The sequence below is a fragment of the Cynocephalus volans genome, chromosome 12, assembly GCF_027409185.1.
Source record: "Cynocephalus volans isolate mCynVol1 chromosome 12, mCynVol1.pri, whole genome shotgun sequence".
Lineage (NCBI taxonomy): Eukaryota > Metazoa > Chordata > Mammalia > Dermoptera > Cynocephalidae > Cynocephalus > Cynocephalus volans.
Genome location: NC_084471.1, coordinates 18,751,024 through 18,775,157, shown reverse-complemented (window position 1 = coordinate 18,775,157; position 24,134 = coordinate 18,751,024).

Below are 24,134 nucleotides of genomic sequence, written 5' to 3'. Positions count from 1 at the left end.
ACTTGTGGAAATTTGCAAGAATTGTGCAAAACCACATGCGAGGTGAATGTCACATCACTGACCACCAAGGATGTCATGGCTGATCCTTCTGGTTGGGCAGGTGTCCTCATCACCCCCACCTGCTCCATCAGAGGAAATCTCATTCTTTCTGGGTCAAGGCTTACTAATGACTGTTTTCCTCGGTTAAATCTCCAACTATGTTTTCAAGGTTAAGATTTTCCCAGTATAGAAAAATCACTTAAATACTTTCAGTGCACTACGTATGTTTAAAAATAGCAGAAAAATAGATGGAGGAATCACTTAAGCTAAATGGTCAACCATGGGGGATCAATTAAGCTCATTATAATACAGCCTTAGTGTATATTTAAAAAACAAACAAACAAAACTGCTGAAGGATATTTAGTGATCCCAAAGGCTTTGTACCATATTGTTAAAGGGAGAAAAGAAAAACTTACAAAACCAAATTTATTCACTCATTTAATAAATGTTTATCAAATACCAGGCACTGTTCTAGGTATTGAGGACTCAGTGGTAAGCAAAGCAAAATATCCACCTTCATGGAGCTTAAATTGTAGTGGGAAACACTAATAGCAAACAAACAAATATAAAATATGATATCAGGTAGTGTAGAGCACTGAAAGGAAAGAAAGGAGAACAAAGAACAGAAGATAACAAACAGAAGCCATTATTTTAGCTTGTGTAGTCAGGAAAGCTTCTTGGAGGAGGTGACATTTGAGCAGTGAGTTGATTAAGGTGAGAATGCTGGTCAGTGGAAGATCCAGAGGAAAAACATTCCATGAAGAGAGAATATCAAGGGCAAAGGTCATGAGGTGAGAACATAGCCCCAGTGTCTGGAGATTCCCAAGGGGGCCAGCGTGGCTGGAGTGGAGGGAAACAGGGTTTGTCTACCCAGAACAGCATGATTTCAGTTCTAGAAATAAAATGCAAACTCAGAGAAAAAATGTTACAAGGAGTTATAGCAGGATTACGACATCAGGGGTAGTCTTTTTTTCTCTTCCCTTTGATTATACGTAATATTTTAAAATTTTCTACTGTGTGTATTATTTTAGAAAGAAACAAATAACATAAATTTTGTGTGGAACTTTCTGTGGAGCTCATAGCCCTTGCCCTGGGAGCTCCCACGGTGCCTGGGCTTTAGACAGCCCTCCGGCTGCATGTCATTGTGGGGACATAGGAGAACCCTGGCTGGGAAACCCAGAGGGAGGTGTTTTTTCAGATGCTCTCGGACAACCAGAGCAGCCCCTGATTTACTGTTAGTGGTAAAGGTGTTAATGTCTCCTCTCAATGGCCTCTCTCAGCTATCAATAACTGTTGGCTGAGTCTAAGGACGACCTAATTGGCAACAGAGATCAGAACAGATGTTTCACCTAATTAAAAGCCATTGTGTCCACGGGCTGACCCCTTTGGGCTTAGCTGGGCTGCGGTACTTTTTGTGACCCCTTTGGCAGTTGTCATTAATCAAACGTGCTGTCGGTCGTGGCTTGCACTGTGTACCAAGTCTGCTGGATACACCTGGGCCAACTGAGCATGCTCAGAACTGCTTTCCCTGCACTCTGACCTAGGCCTTATCTTCTGTCACCTCATTTAATATACACACAAGTTAGAATCAAGGGCTTTATTGGCATCAGTTTTAAATAGCTATTGCAATAAATAAATAACTCTTCATCCACCCGCACACCCTGTGAGTCCCCTGTGGATTTACAATGGTTCCTCCGTTCTCCAGATTTAAGCAAGAGAAGAGAGAGTTACTGGTTCTTATCTCTCTTTTTAATAAAGAGGGGCTGTGTGTGGTGTGAAGTGAATGGGCCTGGGGGTTCATCCTGCGGTAGAAATGAAACCAAGGGCTTCCTGTGCAGGAAGGGCAGAGAGGAAAGTGCTTTGGGATACTGATATCCCCTTTTCCTCCTCCTGAATGTACACCCCACTGGGTAAGGTCAAGATGATGGTTATCAGCTTCCAAAGGCAAAGGCATTTTACTTTCCAAATTTCTGGTTGAATTAACTATGTTGATGAACAGAATATGCCTTTTGTAAGAGAACAGTCTCTTTATGAAGGCCTAAACAACCAGTTATTAGAATTAAGTTGCATTACATGGAGGCTAAATACCCAAGAGGCAGCATTTAAGACATGAGTAGAGCATTTCCCAGAGAATTAAAACCTTGAAAGGTTTGTATTTTGTAATCCTAATTCCAAAGATCATAGTAGTCAATGAAAAAAGGAAAAAAATATTTGCATGGTCAAATTAATTTGGGCCACACTAGGTTAGACAATTTAGCCAGGTTGCATTTCTGCAGGACTTATCAGAGCCTTTGGTGTATACTATAATTAGTGAAAGTATATTATTTTGACCCAACCCTTCTTACAAAAGACTTGCATTTGGGAAAATACAGGTCAATCTTTATAGAAAAACTAACATGCATATCTTTTCCCTAATTGTTGGCGTTTTATGTTTCACAAATTTCTGAAAGTTGAATTTTTTTCAGGGCTATTCATCTCACCAATTAGCAACATAGTTTTCTGAATCAATTTATAGTTTTTGGAATGAATGAATGGATGGATGGATGCATGGAAGAAATGAAATGGAAAAGTATATCAGCAAAATGTTCTCAAGAGTCTTGTTGCTTCCCCTCTGGCTCTATTTTTATTATTGTGTGATTCTAGGCCATTTCCTGTTATTATTACACTTAACTGTTGTCAGAGGAAGGTGATTCATTTTGATATTAGCCTGAGCAAAACATAACTAGGAAGAGAATTTGCTACCAAAAAGGAAACATGTATGTGCTGCTTTGCGTTCCAAAACCCAGTACTCAGATACAACAAAACAAAACAAACACGAAAATGCCCCCAAAACAAAAACAAAAATCCCTAAGTGCACACGCAGACACACACACACACACACACACACACACGCACACGCACACACACACGCACACACACAGAGTCCTCTCCACACAATATCAAAACATCCTGCTAGGCCAAGAAGATATTCAGTCATCCAAGGAAAAGCAGTCTGAAAACCAGAAGATTGACTAATCTTTTCCCTTTTCCTATTTTTATTTTGGAAGAGGAAAGAGAAGAGGTGATAGAGAAGGAGAGAGAAAAGAAAAACCCACAAGGGAACAGCTTGGAGCCCTGAAAAGTCACCAGACAGCAGGCTGCGGGGGGACTGCCAGCCTTCTTTCCTTAGATCTTTCAGTACCCCGAGGTCACTACCGACGTTTTTCTTCTGTGAACTGAAGTCTCTGTGAACTTGAAAGGCCAGCGTGTCCATTCGTGGGCTAAGGCTTCTTTCTTTCTCCCCTCTCCCCCTCCCTGTCTCCCTTCCTAACAAAAGTATTTCCTCTTAACTGAGTGTGATGTCACTCACCTTGGAAGGACTGGCATTTCCTGGGCATATACAGGGGGTGGGGAAAGGTAGAGAGAAGGAGAGGAGCGAGGACAGGAACCAGCAGGTGGGAGCTGCAACTCTGTGCCAGACTGCGTTAAGTCTTTCTGTGGAGTTTACTTTATTTAACACGGTCGTAGTCTGAGGTGGGTATTGTTACCATCCCTATTCTGCAGATAAGGAAATCACAGACAGGCTAAGAAACTCGCCCAAGGTTGCAAGATTAGAAAATGGGGGAGGCAGGATTTAGATACAGGCTGGTTTGCTGACTGTAAAGTTGCTGGCTGCTCTTATCCACAGTCCTAATGTGCTTCATTTAACTTCTTCAGGCCTCAGAGTTCTCAGTCGTGAAATAGAGATGTTTTCACCCTTGTCCCCCTTATCGATTATTCCCCACTTAGTAGACAGATTTCATCACATAGGACTGGGCTCAGTTGCCACAGAGACACAGGATAAACGTCTGGAGGCAGCCTGCATGGGCTGGTACGCATCTGCTCCACAGAGTCCTCAGGGACCTCAGCTTCCTCCGACTCACCACTATCCCAGCCAGAGCGGTGCCCTTCTCCTCATGGTCCAGTGTAGCAGCTAGAGCTCCAACCATCACATCTGCATTCCAGAAAGAAGAAGAAGGAAAAAAAGAGGAGACAAAGAGCAAAAGGTGCAAACGTCCTATTTTTTAGGGATGATTTTTTAAGCACCACACTCCACTTTCACTCACTGTTCATTGGCCAGACTTCGTCGTATGGCTGTACCTACCTGCAGGAGAGGCTGGGAAGTGTAGACTTTATTCTGTGATGTCATAAATCCCGCTAAAAGTCTGGGCTTTCTATCATCATGCAAGAAGGAAGGAATGGATACTGCCAGAGTAACCCTTTCAGAATGTGAGTTAGATCATGTTATTCTGGTTGAAAGTGTGTAAAGTCTCCTCACGCACTCAGGCTGGAAGCCAAAGCCTTTGCAGTGTCCGGCAAGGCCTTGCAAGTCTTGTCTTTGTTACCTCTCTGACCTCTTTCCTTCCACCCTCTGCCTCACTCACTCTGTGCAGGCCCTCTGGCCTCCTTCAGCTCTGCCCTCAGGCCTCTGCTCATCTCTGCCCTCAGCTCCTGTGGTCTCTGCTCAAATATCACTTCATCAGCGGCCACCTTATAGATAACAGTACTCTCCTCCCCTAGGACTCTCTGTACCCCTTACCTGGCCTTATTTTTGTTTGCTGCTTTTACCTCCACCTTATCCCATCTGACATTTCTGTATCGGTTCTCATTTGCTTATTGTCTTTTTCTCCTATTAGAACAGAAGCTCAGTGAGATCAGGGACTTCATCTGTTTTATTCACTGCTTTATATCCGCAGGACCTAGAACAGTGCCAGGCACACCGCAGGCATCCAATAAACACGGGTTGAGTAGACGAATGAATGATTGAATAAATTCCTGCTTTGTCCAAAAAACATGGGAGAGAATGATTGAGGTATCCAATCTAGAAGGGCTTTGAAAATAGAACAAATCAAATATAAATTATTATGATGCTATTCTTTGAAGCCCTCCCATTTGTAAAAGCACTCTGTTAACCCTGAAGGACTATGTAAATGCTGTTGGCTGTCACTGTTGAGTCAGGCACGGTGGGATAGAATTTCCAGTCATTTCTTCCCAAAGCACCAGAACTATTTATTCCAAATCCATTTCTTTCCTGCCTTTAGTTCTGAATGAACAGGGCTTAGCTGCATGTAGTTCCCTAATATATCACTTTGATGGTTTATTTCACCTTAAGTAGCATGGAATGGAAGTCTGAGACTGTGTCAGGCTGGTTTCAGGTCTCCTTTTCCCTTTGTGCCATCACAGTGGGGGAGAATTGTCAAGCTGTGTTTGGCCAAGTTCAATGAGGAGACCAGATGGTCAGGAAGAAAGGAATTTCGGTCCAGGTTGAAGAGGAGAAAAGCTGGGGGCAAAACTCCTGCATAGTTTTCGACCAAGAGATCAGACCACTCAGCCCTGGGGGTACGTACGTTGCTTAATGTCGGGGTTCAGCAGCAGAGGTTTAGATAGAAGTTCCTTTTTGTGTTAATCTCCTAGGACTTTCTGCCAAAACTTCAAAATTATTTTTCTGTGCTGAAGTTTTGGTTACATATGGCTTTTAGTTTCCAGAGACAGAGAACATTGATTTACGTTAAACATAACAAAAAGAAACAAAACAAGACAAAACAGGAGGTAAAGAAGTCATTTGGGGCTTTTGTTTTCAGCAGGCAATTTTAGGAAGAATGAAAAAAAAAAAAAATCCCAAATTGGGGAAGAAAGAATGGAAGGAAACAAAGGACTGATATAAAGACAGTTTTTAAGAAGACCTCTATTTCCCCACATACAAAAGGCCGTGGGGGCAGGTACCCAGAGGCTGTTCCAAGTTGAACTGAGAAGTGACACCGTGGACTGTCTGGCGCTAAGGCGGGGTCAGGAGGCAAGAGATAGAAAGTCAAGCAGGAGACAGTGGCTGCGATCCAGGCAGGAAACAGGCCGAGTGTGAACAAGTGTCTTGGTGGTGGGGACAGATGGAAAAAGAGACTTTAGAGAAATACTGCTGAGAAAGGAAGAGCCTGACTTCTCCACGTCCTCTGACAAAGCACTTCAGCGCTGCAGGAGTTCAGCAGTCCTTGTTTTTAATGTGCTTACTGCTGTGCTCAATGTAAAATGACAGGCTTCTGCTCCGTGGCCTCATAGTTTAAATGTTACCCAAAAGGCATAAACAGGAGGCACCATACAGGGAGACCTGGAGCACTGCCAGCGTTGGCTGGACTTCTCTGGGTTTCATTCCGATCGTCTCCAGCAGGCCTGGTGACCTGATAACAATGTGGCATGTCTATAGCTGAGATGATAAGCCACTTTCATATCGCCTCTTTCATTTGAGCATTGTAACAACTCTGTGTTGTACATATGGAGTAATTATGGTCACCACTGCCAAGATGAGAGGGACGAGGCTTGGTGAGGTTGGATGGCTTGCCTATGGTCACTCAGCTAGCAAATTGTAAGCAGAGACTAGAACCTGGTTTTCTGTCTCCTAACGTGCTGTCTTTCCAGCACGTTGCTTATGTGAGTTAGCTATCGACGCTGACTGAGCGTGTGCTCTGCTGGACATCGTGGGGAGAGGCAGAAGAACAAACCAGATACGATCCTGCTCCTTAGGACTCTTCTAACTAAAAAGGGAGACAGGACGAATGTAGATAAATGGATCTATGCACAAATGCTCTCACAAGCGTACAGTTAACTGGACGTTCAGACAAATTCATGCATCCTAAGGCCGTTGCTGGAAGCTTCTGGAAGTAAATCTTGGGGGATTTGAAGAGACTCAGAAAACTGACTCATTGGTTTGACTGTGGAGTCTATTCTAGATATTAAGAGCTATGTATATGGGGGCCCGGATATCAGCCAAACGATGCATTTGACTGGAGAGAAGGAATTTGGGATTGAGATTTGAGCGGCTGTAAGAAATTAAACATCTTGAGAAATTTTGCCTGGGGTAATTTCTTTGCCTAGATAATGGGACTTTTCAGACTCCCTGTAACTGAGATCTAGATATAGAGAGATGTCTGGAAAATCTGTCCCAATGTCATTTGGCTTCCCTTCCATAACTTCCTCGGTGTGGCATATGTCAGACTTTGAATGGCTGGGTCTCTTGGAAATACAAATACCATCTGGGTCTGGATAATCCAAAATAATAATAATAATAATAATAATAATAATAAACCCCAGAGATGCTGAGTAGAAGAGGAGATGAATGTATAACACTGAGATGCAGTGTTTGTTCTGGGCCACCCTATCGATTGCCCTCATCAAATTACTTTTACAGAACGTGTAAGTGGGAAGAGACCACAAGGCCCATCCTTTCATGACACAAAAGCCTCAGTATCTGTTAAGAACGTACTGATTTCTCCTTGGGAAACCGTCCCTCTACCAATGCCTACAGTCTTCAGGGTCTGGCAACCAAGTCCTCACTTGCCTCTGGCCAAGGGTAGCCTGAAACTTAAGCAGGGCCTTCTCTTTAACATAGTACTGAAAGTCCAAGCCAGAGCAATTAGTCAAGAGAAAGAAAGAGCATCCAACCTGGAAAGGAGAAAGTCAAACTGCCCATTTGCAGATGGCGTGATCTTACATACAGAAAACGCTACACACTCCACCAAAAAACTGTTAGAACTAATAAATAAATTCAGTGAGGTGTCAGGATACAAAATGAGCATACAAAAGTCGGTAGAGTTTCTATTTACTAATAGCAAGGTATCTGAAAAGGGAATTAAAAAAAAGTGATACTGGGGAGGGGAGGGTGGAAGGGAGGAAATGAAAACAGGGAGAGATTGGCCAATGGGTACAAAGTTACAATTAGACAGGAGGAATAAGTTCAGGTGTTCTATTGCACAGTAGGGAGACTATAGTTAACAGTTAAGTTTTGTGTATTATATAATAGCTAGAGGCTTTTGAATGTTCTTGCCACAAAGAAATGATAAATGCACAAGTTGGTGGTTACATTAACTACTCTGACCAGATCATTACACAGCATGTATATGTATCAAAACATTAGATTGTACCCCATAAGCATGTATGATACAATATGTTAATTAAAATTTTAAAATTAAAAAACAAACAAACAAACAAAAAACCTTAAACAGAGCCAATTTCTTCTCCTGGGTCTGAATCCTGAGCAGAGTGACTCACAGGCCTGAAGCTGGCTGCAGTTCAATCGAGCAGACAGTGGTCTCTGAAAAGACTGTGCATTAGTTGTACCTCTGTTCTCTGAACTGTTTCCTTTTCTTCCTCCAAATTCCTCTTTTGCTTTTTGGGCAAAGTTTGTTTCTGTTGCTGGCAATCCGAGAACCCCAAAGGATGAACAAGTGCTTGGGATATGTCTGCTTCTGTCTCTCCTCCAATATACTTGCATCAGAAGCCACCCTGGAGAGTGAGAGCCCGTCCCATGAGCCAGGGTTCCCAAAAGTGGAGTGTGTAATACCAGGAGGCTGGAACAATCAGTGGGATACAGTGTAATGTAAGCTTTTACTTCAGAATTACTAATATTCAATTGCCCTTGACCTCCATATCCACCTGCAAGTATGACATTAATTAGTCAAGTAAGACTGATTTAAGTCTCAGCACTAAATTTATATGCTGAGTGCTCAGGACTATTTCCAGCTAAACACAAAATTTCTTTTTATATTTCCTTATGTTAAAAGCCAGAGCAGCAAAATGCATTCTCAACGTCACTATTACAACATTTACATCCTGAAAACTTACAGTAAATGATCAGTACAGTAGTGGAATGCCTGAAAACCTATAAAATCATTTACAAAGAAAGTTGGCTTTTTATAGCTACAGTGTGGAGCTCATGTTCTTTGACAGTGATGGGTAGAACATGCCAGAAGAAAGTCTGGTAAGTTTTACTAGAGAAGTAAAAGGTGGCTAGAAGTGAAAGAGAATCTCAGCTCTGGAATTGCATGAAAATCCGTAAACTAGACCAAGATGAAACTTCAGTGCCACCATCAAGTGCTGGAAGGGCTGCCATGAGAAGAAGGGACAGAGGTAGTCTGGGAGAGCTGCAGGCTTCAGACCCAGCTGGACCTGAGTTCACCTTCCACTTCTGCTTTTCTTTTGGGTTCATATCCAGGCTGTCTGGCTCTCAAGTCCACAGCTTAACCTCCAATCATGTCTCTGCCTGGCATATGCTGGGCATGACTGGCAGGTTTTAATATACCAAAAAATGCCAGGGAGAAGGTAGGAGATAAACAACAATGGAAAACTTTAGTGAAAATAATTAATATTTAACAGGATTGATATTTTTGTTAATGGAGGGCTTAAGAGATTCAGTCTATTTCTATCTATCCATTTCAGCCCCGATTGAATGTCACTCTGTTCTGCCCTCCCACAGCTAACACCTTTGGTCTTGCACTGCTAACCTGGGAACCTCACCACTTCTCTAACAGGAGATGATTGTTTTGTGGAAATATCTTTGTAACTCCATCCAGATCGTAGGTTTTATCAGTCAGAGTTCAATCAGGAAAGTAGAGCCACATGAATATTATGGGAATGGGGTTTATTATGGGAATTAGACCTCTCACAAGTGTGAGAGAAACCAGGAAATAGATGATATAAAATAAAGAATAATAGGAATAAAGAAAGAGCCACTAGTAGCCTCCTGAAGCACAGGTGCAGGTGAACCATGAGGTTCTTGCAGGGAGCTCTGAGAAGCCAAGTGCATCCAGCCTGTGCTGTGGACAGCAAAGAGGGAGCTCTTCTAAAGGTCTAGGGCAAGTTGATACCCCATGTAGCTACTGAATCTCTGGGTCATAGCTGAGAATTTGGTTGGTCAGCAGGTCAGCAATCAAGAATACAAGCTGGGTTCAGAACAGAGAAGAGCAAGGACAAGCCAGGACAAGCCAGGACCCACTGAGGACCTCTGCATCTGTCCAGCACCGTATCTGACCATGATGACAACTTGCTGAGAGTAATGGCCACTGCTCTACCTCCATCTTCAAAATACTGAACAAGTTCCTCTTTTGTCCAACTCTAATGTGGAACTATGCAGATTAGGGAAAGGAAGAGAAGGGAATTCTGTGAAAGTTTTCAGCTTAACCAAGTTGACAATGGAACTATTCAGAACAGTGCAACACTTATCAACTTGATACATCTTTTTTTTTCTGTCTAACTTTGGTTTCACTTGACATAATGCAATGCAACTATCCTGCTTGAAAATCAAAACAGCATAGTCCTCTCCAAGTCAGTGGACACTACGTCACTGTATTCATCTGCGGGCTATATTCACTTTTACCACTTGCTGAATGACACACCTTTTAGTATCCTATAGCTTAAATGCCAGCATATAAGGCCTACTATTTTTATTTTCATTACACAGTAAATGAATAGGAGAGGGGAAAAATACACACATGCAAGTGTACTTCAAAAACAAAATTATGTTGAGTGAAATAAGCCAGACACAGAGGGAAAAATACCATGTCCTCACTCATAACTGGGAGCTAAGAGAGAAAGAAGGAAGGAAAGACCACAGTGGTGCGTTGGACTTGCAGAGGGAGAGAGCACACCTAGGGCTGTAGGGTTGAGTAGGGGAGGGGGAAGAGGAAGGGAGGTCAGGGATTAATTGGGTGGGGGACATGAGGAATGATCACAATTTGTGGTAGTGGGCATGCTGATAGTATTGATCTGGCCATCACATCTTGGGCACAAGTGGTGACGGTAGGCTTTGTACCCCATGAATTACATAACCAATAAAAAAAAAAGTTTGTGGAAAAATAAGATTAAAAGATAATGTTAACAAATGCTCATAACTATTATAGTCATCATTTCTGCAACTGGTCGTATTATCATAGCTGGTATTTGTAATGCTTTCTTTCCATTATCATTTCTTATATTTTTTGCCCTTAGAGAGACCCTCAGCTGGTCAAAGCTCCTTGTCTGTGGTGAAAGGATCCAAACCCTAACTCTACTAGTAGTTTTGCCTTCCCTGGGTTGTAGTTTTCCATTAATTTTTATCATAGGATATGGTATTACTAAGAGATGTGTACCAAAGACTGCCTGTATTCCAGAACACTCTTCCTTGCCCTCAGTTTCCCCTTGATAGGGTCAACCACCCCAACCACTGCAGTAATCCCCTCCTTTGCTTCTTGGTCCCCTAGCACGAGGACCTCAAAGTGGCAGGTGGCAGTGTTAGTTTGCAGTTAATAGAGCCATTCTTTGCCCCTGGTGGCCAACCCCTGTCAGGAGCACCCAAAACTTGCTCTTGCTTTCCCAAAGCTACAGATGTCTTCTTGGGCTCTTGTTCTGAACAACTTCCTAATTCTTTCTGAGCCATGATGTTGGACTGCAGGGCCTATTAGATCTTTCACACAAAAAATGTTACACTTGGAAACCAAAGAAAGAAGAGAAAGAGGAAGGAGGTGGAGGAGGAAGAGGAGGAAAGGAAAAGAAATAAGAGGAGAAACTTCTTCCTCAGGAAGGTAGGTTTTTCCAGAAGATTATATCACGATTGTTTCTTGTCCTTGACCCTAGAGCCACTGTCACATGTTGCTTGTGGATCTGAAACTCTATTTTTTGGTTTGACATGTCATGAAAAAACTAATACAAGAAACCCGTGTTTAAGAGCAATGAGATCATGTGATTCTCAGGACCTGGAGCTACATTAACTTAGAAATGTGAAATAATTGTGGAAATGAAAACAGAAAAACTACCCTCCAAACCTGCAGAGGGATTTTTTCTAGAAGATCATTTTTATGAGGCTAAAAATAACAAAAATCATAGTTTGGCAAAATACTGAACACTATTCAAGAGGGAATTGGTTGGGTAGAGGGAAAGATTTGCATCGGCTGGGTTTTAACCTCTAAGTCAAGAGAAATCAACAGAGAATTTAATCCAAACATGCCCTGCATGTGGTTTCCACTGGGCTTGTGTTGCTAAGGTCAGAGCTGTAGCTGAGTTCCCCAGTGAGGAAGCACGAAAAATTGGTGACATGTGCACTCTCAGGTCTTTTTGTGCTCCTGATAGCTACCGTAGAGGCCGTAGCATTCTGTGATGAAAGCTTCAAGGGAATGACAGTAAATGATCATGGGGGTTGAACAATTTGAAACCAGAACTCTGTCCCTCTATTTGGTACTCTTGTGAAACACCTTCCTCTTGCTTCTGACAAGAGAAGACACTCTGGTTGTGCTGTGGTAGAGCTGTCCTGAAGAACAGAAAGTCACTAAGATTGTAAGAAAGCCTAATGGTCATACCAAGCCAATGAAAATCCGGGTATCTTTGGCTCCTATCAGCACCATCATCTCATTTATTCATTCAACAAATATTTAGAAAACATCGTAGCAGGCGGTTTCAAGATGGCGGTGGCTGTGGCGGTTGGCGCGGAGTAGCTAAGGTGGAAAAGGCAGCCACTGGGCCTCAGGCAGCCGGGAAACTTGTGGACCTTCCTCTCGCCATCTCTTAAGGGAGGACCGCTGCTGCTGGCTGGTCGTGGGGGCTGACCGCCACTTGCCCTCGGCAGGAGAGGCTGCCTCATTTACAGGCAACATCTTTGAAGTGTGGAGCAGGAAAAGAACTGTTTCTTAGCTGCAAAAGCGAGTCTCCAAACAGGGAACACGGCGCCAGGGCTGCTGTGGATGCAGACAGGATCCCAGAGGCCGGGGCCGCGCTGAAGGCGGCCAGCTGCCCTATTCAGGATTCGAGGTTTCAGGCCAGCATAAAAGAAGATTCCTGGGAGCACCGGAGACGCACCGTGGGACCGACTGAACAGCCCGAGGTGGCAGCGGCTGAGAACGGGGAAGGCGACAAACCAGAGGCAGAGAGTGAGCACCCGACCTGGCACAGCCCTGTGAGTGACCCCTAGTCCAGCCCTGCTCAGGGGGCTGATACCATCTCTGCAGCCACCAGTTCGGAAAAAAGCCTAACCAATTTCTGGTTGGGAATAGTGTGGTAGGAGAGTTCCCAGGTCCGCTTGAACCTGCCGGAGAACTGGCTGCAGGCGGGCGCTAGATTCAGTCCATGCCGGGGGGATACAAAGGTGAACAAGTCCCAAGAAAGATCTACACAGTGCTACAAAGGCAACCAGAGCGACCGGTCGTCTGTGCCTAGCAGAAACCTGGTAGACTTCCTGGGCAAGGCGGTGCCGAGCAGGGTCTTGATGCCCAGCTGATAGATGAGGATTGCAGAAGACACGTCCCAGCCCAGCACAGTGCGCACAGAGTGGGGAGACGTGTGGCCAGGGAGGCGGAGACTCAACAGAAACCACACACCCTGTGGGGTCACCACTGCATGATCCAACAGCCTGGGCCAGAGCACACAGAACAGGGAGAAGTCCTGCAGGGGAAGTGAAAGCTCAACAGAGATCACACACCCTTTGGTACGTGATCCACCAGCCCAGCAGAGTCCAAGCTGACCAGAAAGGTGGCTCCCCAGAGAGGCCCAAGACTCAAGGCAACCATACACACAAGCCACTAGAGGCCAACTGAGCAGTCATGGAGGTAGCCATACGAAATTGGCAACCACAGCAACATCTTAGTTATTCATTAGTCTCAAACTGGTGGACTGTGAAACCCCCTGCCACAATGAATAAACATCAATAAAGATACCAGAAATACAAAAAATCAAGAAAGTACACCACCAAAAGTTAATAAATCTCAAACTCTAGATCCTATAGAACAAGAAGCCCTTGAAAAGACTGACAAGGAATTTCGAGTGATAATTCTAAGGAAACTGAATGAGATACAAGAAACCTCAGCTAGACATCATGATGAAACGAGGAAAAGTATACAGGATCTGAAAGAGGAAATGTACAAGGAAATCAATGTCCTGAAAAAAAAATGTATCAGAACTTGCTGAACTGAAGAAGTTATTCAGCAAAATAAAAAACACAACGGAGAGTTTAACCAGCAGGCTTCTCGAAATTGAAGCGAGAACCTCTGAACTTGAAGATGGGCTGTTTGAAATAACACAAGCAGACAAAAAGAAAGAAAAAAGAATCAAGGACATTGAAGAAAATCTGCGAGAGATATCAGACAACCTTAAGCGCTCAAATATCCGAGTCATGGGTATTCCAGAAGGGGAGGAAAATGGAGATTCCATTGAAAACATATTCAACAAAATAGTGGCAGAAAACTTCCCAGGTATAGGAAAAATCACAGATCTTCAGATCCAGGAAGCTCAACGATCTCCAAATGTATTCAACCCAAAAAGGCCTTCTCCAAGACATGTCATAGTCAAATTGGCAAAACTCAGAGACAAAGAATCTTAAAAGCTGCTAGAGAGAAGCGTCAAATCACCTATAAGGGAGCCCAAATCAGGCTAACATCAGACTTTTCATCACAAACCCTAAAAGCTAGAAAGGAATGGGATGATATTTTCAAAATACTAAAAGACAAAGATTGCCAGCCAAGAATACTCTACCCTGCAAGGCTATCCTTCCGAAATGAAGGGCAAATAGTATATTCCTCAGACAAACAAAAACTGCGGGAGTTCACCACCACACGAACACCCTTACAAGAAATCCTCAAGGGAGTACTGGGTTTGGTTCCTGAAAAATAACTACTACTGCCATATAAACCCAAGAAAGATCAAAACCCACTAGTATAACAAAAATGGCATTCATGAAGAGAAAACAAGCAAACAAAAACGCTATCTACAACCTAAGGAACCAACAAACACAGAAACCAAACAGTAAATCAGAAAGCAAGGAACAAAAGACACCTAAGACAACCAAACAACCAATAAAATGCTAGGAATAAATCAACACCTTTCAATAACAACTCTTAATGTAAAAGGCTTAAATACCCCAATCAAAAGACACAGACTGGCTGACTGGATCAAAAAGGAGGACCCAACTATATGCTGCCTTCAAGAGACCCACCTCACCCATAAAGATTCACATAGACTAAGAGTGAAAGGATGGAAAAAGATTTACCATGCAAACAGAAAAGAAAAACGAGCTGGAGTAGCTATTCTTATATCTGACAAAATAGATTTTAAACTAAAAACCATAAAAAGAGACAATGAGGGACACTACTTAATGATAAAAGGACTGATCCATCAAGAAGACATAACAATCATAAATATGTACGCACCCAATGTTGGAGCAGCCAGATTTATAAAACAAACTCTATTAGATCTAAAGAAGGAAATAGACACTAATATCATAATAGCAGGGGACCTGAACACCCCACTGTCAATATTAGACAGATCATCTAGGCAAAGAATCAGTAGAGAAACACAAGATCTAAACAAGACTCTAGACCAATTGGAATTGGCAGATATCTACAGAACATTCCACCCAACAACCTCAGAATATTCATTCTTCTCATCAGCACATGGATCATTCTCCAGGATAGATCACATATTAGGTCACAAATCAAGTCTCAATAAATTCAAAAAAATTGGAATTATCCCATGTATTTTCTCAGACCACAATGGATTAAAACTAGAAATTAATAACAAACGAAACTCTGGAAACTATACAAACACATGGAAATTAAACAGCATTCTACTTAATGACATATGGGTCCAAGAAGAAATCAAGCAGGAAATCAAAAAATTTATTGAAACTAATGAAAACAATGATACATCATACCAAAACCTGTGGGATACTGCAAAAGCAGTATTAAGGGGGAAATTTATTGCATTAAATCCTCACTTCAGAAGAATGGAAAGATGGCAAGTGAACAACCTAACACGTCACCTTAAAGAACTAGAAAAACAAGAACAATCTAAACCTAAAGTTAACAGACAGAAAGAAATCATTAAGATCAGAGCAGAACTGAATGAAATTGAAAACCAAAAAACAATTCAAAAGATCAATGAATCAAAAAGTTGGTTTTCTGAAAAGATAAATAAAATTGACAAACCATTAGCATGGCTAACAAAAAAAAGAAGAGAGAAGACTCAAATAACAAAAATTAGAAATGAAAAAGGCGATATTACAACTGATTCATCTGATATACAAGGAATCATTCGAGATTACTATAAACAACTATATGCCAACAAATTTGAAAATCTGGAGGAAATGGATAATTTCTGGACACACACAAGCTCCCAAAACTGAACCATGAAGACGTAGAAAATTTGAACAGACCAATAACAATAAAGGAGATTGAAGCTGTTATCAGAAGTCTCCCAACAAAGAAAAGCCCAGGGCCAGATGGATTCACAGCAGAATTTTACCAAACATTCAAAGAGGAATTGACACCGATTCTTTACAAACTATTCCAAAAGATTGAAACAGACGCAAATCTCCCAAACTCATTCTATGAAGCAAACATCATCCTGATACCCAAACCAGGTAAAGATATAACCCAAAAAGAAAACTACAGGCTGATATCCTTGATGAATATAGATGCAAAAATCCTCACTAAAATACTAGCAAACAATACAGCAACACATATGTAAAATTATTCACCACGATCAAGTGGGATTCATCCCAGGGATGCAAGGTTGGTTCAACATACGCAAATCAATAAATGTGATACACCATATTAATAAACTCAAACACAAGGATCATATGATCATCTCTATAGATGCTGAAAAAGCATTTGATAAAGTTCAGCACTCATTCATGACAAAGACCCTCTATAAGTTAGGTATAGAGGGAAAGTATCTCAACATAATTAAAGCCATATATGCCAAACCCACTGCCAATATCATCCTGAATGGGGAAAAGCTGAAAGCTTTTCCTTTAAGAACAGGCACTAGACAAGGATGCCCACTCTCACCACTCCTATTCAACATAGTGTTGGAAGTACTAGCCAGAGCAATCAGAGAAGAGAAGGAAATAAAGGGCATCCAGATTGGAAAAGATGAAGTCAAACTGTCCCTGTTTGCAGATGACATGATCCTATATATCGAACAGCCTAAAACCTCTACAAAAAAACTGTTGGAATTGATAAATGATTTCAGCACAGTAGCAGGATACAAAATCAACACACAAAAATCAGTAGCATTTCTTTTCTCCAATAGTGAACATGCAGAAGGAGAAATCAAGAAAGCCTGCCCATTTACAATAGCCACCAAAAAAATAAAATACTTAGGAATTGAGTTAACCAAGGAGGTGAAAAATCTCTATAATGAGAACTACAAACCACTGCTGAGAGAAATTAGAGAGGATACAAGAAGATGGAAAGATATCCCATGCTCTTGGATTGGAAGAATCAACATAGTGAAAATGTCCATACTACCCAAAGTGATATACAAATTCAATGCAATCCCCATCAAAATTCCAAAGACATTTTTCTCAGAAATGGAAAAAACTATTCAGACATTTATATGGAACAATAAAAGACCACGAATAGCCAAAGCAATGCTCAGCAAAAAAAATAAAGCTGGAGGCATAACACTACCTGACTTTAAGCTATACTACAAAGCTATAATAACCAAAACAGTATGGTACTGGCATAAAAACAGACACACTGACCAATGGAATAGAATAGAGAATCCAGAAATCAACCCTCACACTTACTGCCATCTGATCTTTGACAAAGGCACCAAGCCTATTCACTGGGGAAGGGACTGCCTCTTCAGCAAGTGGTGCTGGGATAACTGGATATCGTTATGCAGGAGAATGAAACTAGATCCATACCTCTCACCATATACTAAAATCAACTCAAAATGGATTAAGGATTTAAATATACACCCTGAGACAATTAAACTTCTTAAAGAAAACATAGGGGAAACACTTCAGGAAATAGGACTGGGCACAGACTTCATGAATACGACCCCAAAAGCACGGGCAACCAAAGGAAAAATAAACAAATGGGATTATATCAAACTAAAAAGCTTCTGCACAGCAAAAGAAACAATTAAAAGAGTTAAAAGACAACCAACAGAGTGGGAGAAAATATTTGCAAAATATACATCTGACAAAGGATTAATATCCAGAATATATAAGGAACTCAAACAACTTTACAAGAAGAAAACAAGCAACCCAATTAAAAAATGGGCAAGAGAGCTAAGTAGGCATTTCTCTAAGGAAGATATCCAAATGGCCAACAGACATATGAAAAAATGCTCAACATCACTCAGCATCCGGGAAATGCAAATCAAAACCACATTGAGATACCATCTAACCCCAGTTAGGATGGCTAAAATCCAAAAGACTATGAACGATAAATGCTGGCGAGGCTGCGGAGAAAAAGGAACTCTCATACATTGTTGGTGGGACTGCAAAATGGTGCAGCCTCTATGGAAAATGGTATGGAGGTTCCTTAAACAATTGCAAATAGATCTACCATACGACCCAGCCATCCCACTGTTGGGAATATACCCAGAGGAATGGAAATCATCAAGTCGAAGGTATACCTGTTCCCCAATGTTCATCGCAGCACTCTTTACAATAGCCAAGAGTTGGAACCAGCCCAAATGCCCATCATCAGATGAGTGGATACGGAAAATGTGGTACATCTACACAATGGAATACTACTCAGCTATAAAAACGAATGAAATACTGCCATTTGCAACAACATGGATGGACCTCGAGAGAATTATATTAAGTGAAACAAGTCAGGCACAGAAAGAGAAATACCACATGTTCTCACTTATTGGTGGGAGCTAAAAATTAATATATAAATTCACACACACACATACACACATACACACACAAACGGGGGGGGGGGGTAAGAAGATATAACAACCACAATTATTTGAAGTTGATACAACAAACAAACAGAAAGGACATGGTTCTGGGGGAGGGGGGGAGGGAGAAGGGAGGGAGGTGTTGGTGATGGGGAGCATTAATCAGCTACAATGTATATCGACAAAATAAAATTTAAAAAAAAAAAAATAAAAAAAAAAAAAAAAAATAAAAGAATTAATCCAAAAAGAAAAAAAAAAAAAAAAAAAAAAAAAAAAAAAAAAAAAAAAATTATTCACCACGATCAAGTGGGATTCATCCCAGGGATGCAAGGTTGGTTCAACATATGCAAATCAATAAATGTGATACACCATATTAATAATCTCAAACACAAGGACCATAAGATCATCTCTATAGATGCTGAAAAAGCATTTGATAAAGTTCAGCACTCATTCTTGACAAAGACCCTCTATAAGTTAGGTATAGAGGGAAAGTATCTCAACATAATTAAAGCCATATATGCCAAACCCACTGCCAATATCACCCTGAATGGAGAAAAGCTGAAAGCTTTTCCTTTAAGAATAGGAACTAGACAAGGATGCCCACTCTCACCACTCCTATTCAACATAGTGTTGGAAGTACTAGCCAGAGCAATCAGAGAAGAGAAGGAAATAAAGGGCATCCAGATTGGAAAAGATGAAGTCAAACTGTCCCTGTTTGCAGATGACATGATCCTATATATCGAACAGCCTAAAACCTCTACAAAAAAACTCTTGAATTGATAAATGATTTCAGCACAGTAGCAGGATACAAAATCAACACACAAAAATCAGTAGCATTTCTTTTCTCCAATAGTGAACATGCAGAACGAGAAATCAAGAAAGCCTGCCCATTTACAATAGCCACCAAAAAAATAAAATACTTAGGAATTGAGTTAACCAAGGATGTGAAAAATCTCTATAATGAGAACTACAAACCACTGCTGAGAGAAATTAGAGAGGATACAAGAAGATGGAAAGATATCCCATGCTCTTGGATTGGAAGAATCAACATAGTGAAAATGTCCATACTACCCAAAGTGATATACAAATTCAATGCAATCCCCATCAAAATTCCAAAGACATTTTTCTCAGAAATGGAAAAAACTATCCAGACATTTATATGGAACAATAAAAGACCACGCATCGCCAAAGCAATGCTGAGCAAGAAAAATAAAGCTGGAGGCATAACCCTACCTGACTTTAAGCTATACTACAAAGCTATAATAGCCAAAGCAGTATGGTACTGGCATAAAAACAGACACACTGACAAATGGCATAGAATAGAGAATCCAGAAATCAACCCAAAGACTTACTTCCATCTGATCTTTGACAAAGGCACCAAGCCTATTCACTAGGGAAGAGACTGCCTCTTCAGCAAATGGTGCTGGGATAACTGGATATCCATATGCAGGAGAATGAAACTAGATCCATACCTCTCACCGTATACTAAAATCAACTCAAAATGGATTAAGGATTTAAATATACACCCTGAAACAATAAAACTTCTTAAAGAAAACATAGGAGAAACACTTCAGGAAATAGGACTGGGCACAGACTTCATGAATACGACCCCAAAAGCATGGGCAACCAAAGGAAAAATAAACAAATGGGATTATATCAAACTAAAAAGCTTCTGCACAGCAAAAGAAACAATTAAAAGAGTTAAAAGACAACCAACAGAGTGGGAGAAAATATTTGCAAAATATACATCTGACAAAGGATTAATATCCAGAATATATAAGGAACTCAAACAACTTTACAAGAAGAAAACAAGCAACCCAATTAAAAAATGGGCAAAAGAGCTCAGTAGGCATTTCTCTAAGGAAAATATACAAATGGCCAACAGACATATGAAAAAATGCTCAACATCACTCAGCATCCGGGAAATGCAAATCAAAACCACACTGAGATACCATCTAACCCCAGTTAGGATGGCTAAAATCCAAAAGACCCTGAACGACAAATGCTGGTGAGGTTGTGGAGATAAAGGAACTCTCATACATTGTTGGTGGGACTGCAAAATGGTGCAGCCTCTATGGAAAATGGTATGGAGGTTCTTCAAACAATTGCAGATAGATCTACCATACGACCCAGCTATCCCACTGTTGGGAATATACCCAGAGGAATGGAAATCATCAAGTCGAAGGTATACCTGTTCCCCAATGTTCATCGCAGCACTCTTTACAATAGCCAAGAGTTGGAACCAGCCCAAATGCCCATCATCAGATGAGTGGATACGGAAAATGTGGTACATCTATACAATGGAATACTACTCAGCTATAAAAACGAATGAAATACTGCCATTTGCAACAACATGGATGGACCTTGAGAGAATTTTATTAAGTGAAACAAGTCAGGCACAGAAAGAGAAATACCACATGTTCTCACTTATTGGTGGGAGCTAAAAATTAATATATAAATTCACACACACACACACACACACACACACACACACACACACACACACACACAGAAAAAAAAAGAGAAAAAAAAACCGGGGGGCGGGGTGGGAAGAAGATATAACAACCACAATTACTTGAAGTTGATACGACAAGCAAACAGAAAGGACATTGTTGGGGGGGAGGGGGGGAGGGAGAAGGGAGGGAGGTTTTGGTAATGGGGAGCAATAATCAGCCACAATGTATATCGACAAAATAAAATTAAAAGAAATAAAAATAAAAAATAAAATATAATAAAAAAAAAAAAAGAAAACATCGTAGCAGATACTAGTGACGTCTGTCCATATGCTTGGGGCCTTACCACTTGGGTGTACTCCAGACAACTTCTTCTGCCAGTATCTGTATCTGTTTACTGGAGGGATTTCTCCAAAGCCACTCTGCCCACACCCAATTCCAGGCGAAGTGGTGAGGAACTGGTACTCCCTGAGAGCAGTCCCCTGCCTCCCAGTGACTAATGAGAGTTTCCTTATAAATGTCTTGGCTCCATCACTCCTGGGATGAGACAAGCTATGGTGTGTTTCTGCACCATTTCCCAGTGTCCCTATGGGATTGAACTCCAGTGGCCCACAGCGTCAGCTGGTCTGATGACACATGCTCTGACAGGCTGCCTTCTCTTCCCTGTACACCTCCCAGCCCCTCCCAGTGTTTCCTGCACCTCCTAAGTGAGCCACATTCGCTCTCGTCCTTGCCTCAGAGTCTGCTTCTGGGGAACACCAACACCTACCGTGGGCCAGGCCCTGGGACAGCGATTCGTTGATTGAGGAACCATCAGATTAGGAGATTTCAGACACCAGTGAGAGGCTAGTGGGAAGATGTTTGATGAAAGCTTGGGAATCTGTTCTTACTTCATAGAATTCTTCATAGAATTCATGTGAGGTTTAAACTTGTAAAAACTCTTAACAGAGTGTCTGTCATATAGTAGCAACTAAGTAATTATTAGTTATTATATTTATTATTCGGATGAATAATAAATTGGGTGTTTAGCAGTTCCCTGTTAAAATATAAATTCCCACGGTAAATGTGTGTTAAGCTCTTGATGGCCATAAACACCTTAGGAGTTGGATTTATCCTAGGAGAAGCTTTAGTCACTGTGCTTGACCTTGAGGGACTGAGACAAAAGGCAAGGTAAGCTTCGAAGGTGGTGAGGGGAGGGGCGAGAGGTGATTGACATGAGCAGCAGGAGGGTGGGAGCCATGGGGACAGTGTGGGGGCCTCCTGGTGGGCAAGGACCATCCTGGGGCTCCAGGCCACCTGGTGGGAAGGCACATTCTAGAGCAAGTGAATCCGGGCTTCTCTGAGTCCAAAGCCCTCAAAGGAAAAGTGGCAGTGCCGGAATTCAAACCTAGGTGACACTTATTCCTTTATTATTTTGATACATTTGCTCAACAGCATTTCTATTTAAACTAGAGTTTCAAAGGTCGTCAGAGGGGGAACATGTATTTATAAACCAATGATGTGCAATAAAATATCGTAAGTGTTTTGGTAGAACCTGTGTGTGGACCAGAAGTGAGAGAATGGCTCCTTCCGCCCAGGGAGGTGGGAGAGGAGAGTCAGGACCAAGAGACCCTGGATGTGAATTTTCACACCTTCACCTCCCTGTGCGGGGGCACGGGCGGGTCACTCCATCTCTCTGCACCTCACTCGGGTTCTTTACCTGGAACATGGGGACCCAGATCCCAAACTTATAGGGCTGCTCTGAGCTCTACAGAAGAGCAGGCATGGGAAAGTGCACCGCAGCAGCCCTGCAAACGCCACTGTCCCTCCATCTGCCCTCCAAAGGTCACTCTAAAAGGAACAGGGGCGACTGAGCAAAATGCTTCTCAGCATGAGGACGAGCAGGCTTGTTAACTAACAGTTCTGACTGCGAATGAGCCACCCTGGCAGAGGGATCCCTGACATGGGCTGTGCGGGGTATCAGCAGGAAGGCACAGAGAGAGGGTCAGGATATGAGCTCTGGAGTCAGACAGCCTGGATCCAAATCTTGGCTTCCTTCCTTATTGATTTTGTGATTTGGGGCACATTCCTGGATTGAAGAGCTTCAGTTACTTCATCCATGCAACATGAGTGATAATATTAATAGTTCTCACCCCCTAGGATTGTTATAAGGATGAAATGAGATAATTTGAGTGCCTGACACACAGTAAGCATCCATAAATGTAGTATCATTTAGAAGGGATTCCTGGCAGAGGGACAATTACCTAACAAGGTCCCTAACTTCTACATCTCAATGACTATCATTCAGCACTCTGGGATCGGGTCTGAATGGTCCAGGCTTCAGATTTAGGTGCTTTGCATTTTGACTCACTGGCTGCAGGCATTGGCAGGGCCTGGCCCACGTATTTGGGACTCTCTCCTCCACCTGCTGAAGGTGCTTTACTGTGCACACCTGCGACTCTCTGCCTGAGAAGATGCAAACTTTGTCTGCACATCTGACAGGCTGAACATGCCCTCACCTGATGACAGAGGAGAGTTGGTAGGTGAACGCCCTCACTTCCATGCCCTCTTGTTAGGTTGTGATTTGGGGGCATTTCTACAATGAACTTGACAGTTACCCACAGTGGCAACTAACTGAACCCCACACCCTTTATTCCCTTCCTTCCCTTCTCTCTCCCACTCACCCATTTCCCTACTCTAGGATTACCTCCTAAATAAATTAACTGCATTGAAATCCTTCATTCTGGGTCCATTTCTGGGGGAAACCAAACCAAGACACTCACTGACATGTGCTTCTCGAGAAGTTCAACATGGGCCAAATGAAGTGCAAGGTCATAGAGCTACCTGTGCACAGTTATGACTGTCTAGACAGCCAGCTCAGGTCCAGGAAAATTTTGCTTGCTTGAATTAAATTATTTGGGTTGGCTTGGCCAGGCAGTATTGGACTCCCTCCAAAATTCTTCCAGCCCCCGCTTTCCTTTAGTCTTGGAGACTTACCCTCTAGAGCTGGCAGGCCTCAGATGGGAAAAGCATGGACTGTGTGAAGGGCAAATGTGGGCTGCTTCTGTGAGCAAGCACAAGACACAAACAGCTTTTCTCTTGTTCCCAAATGGAAACACCAAGGCCCTCCTACCTCCTCTGAGCCCAGGGATGAGGCTCAAGCTGTTATTTCTCTGGAATCAATGCCATTGCCAAAGGTGAGATAGAAACAGA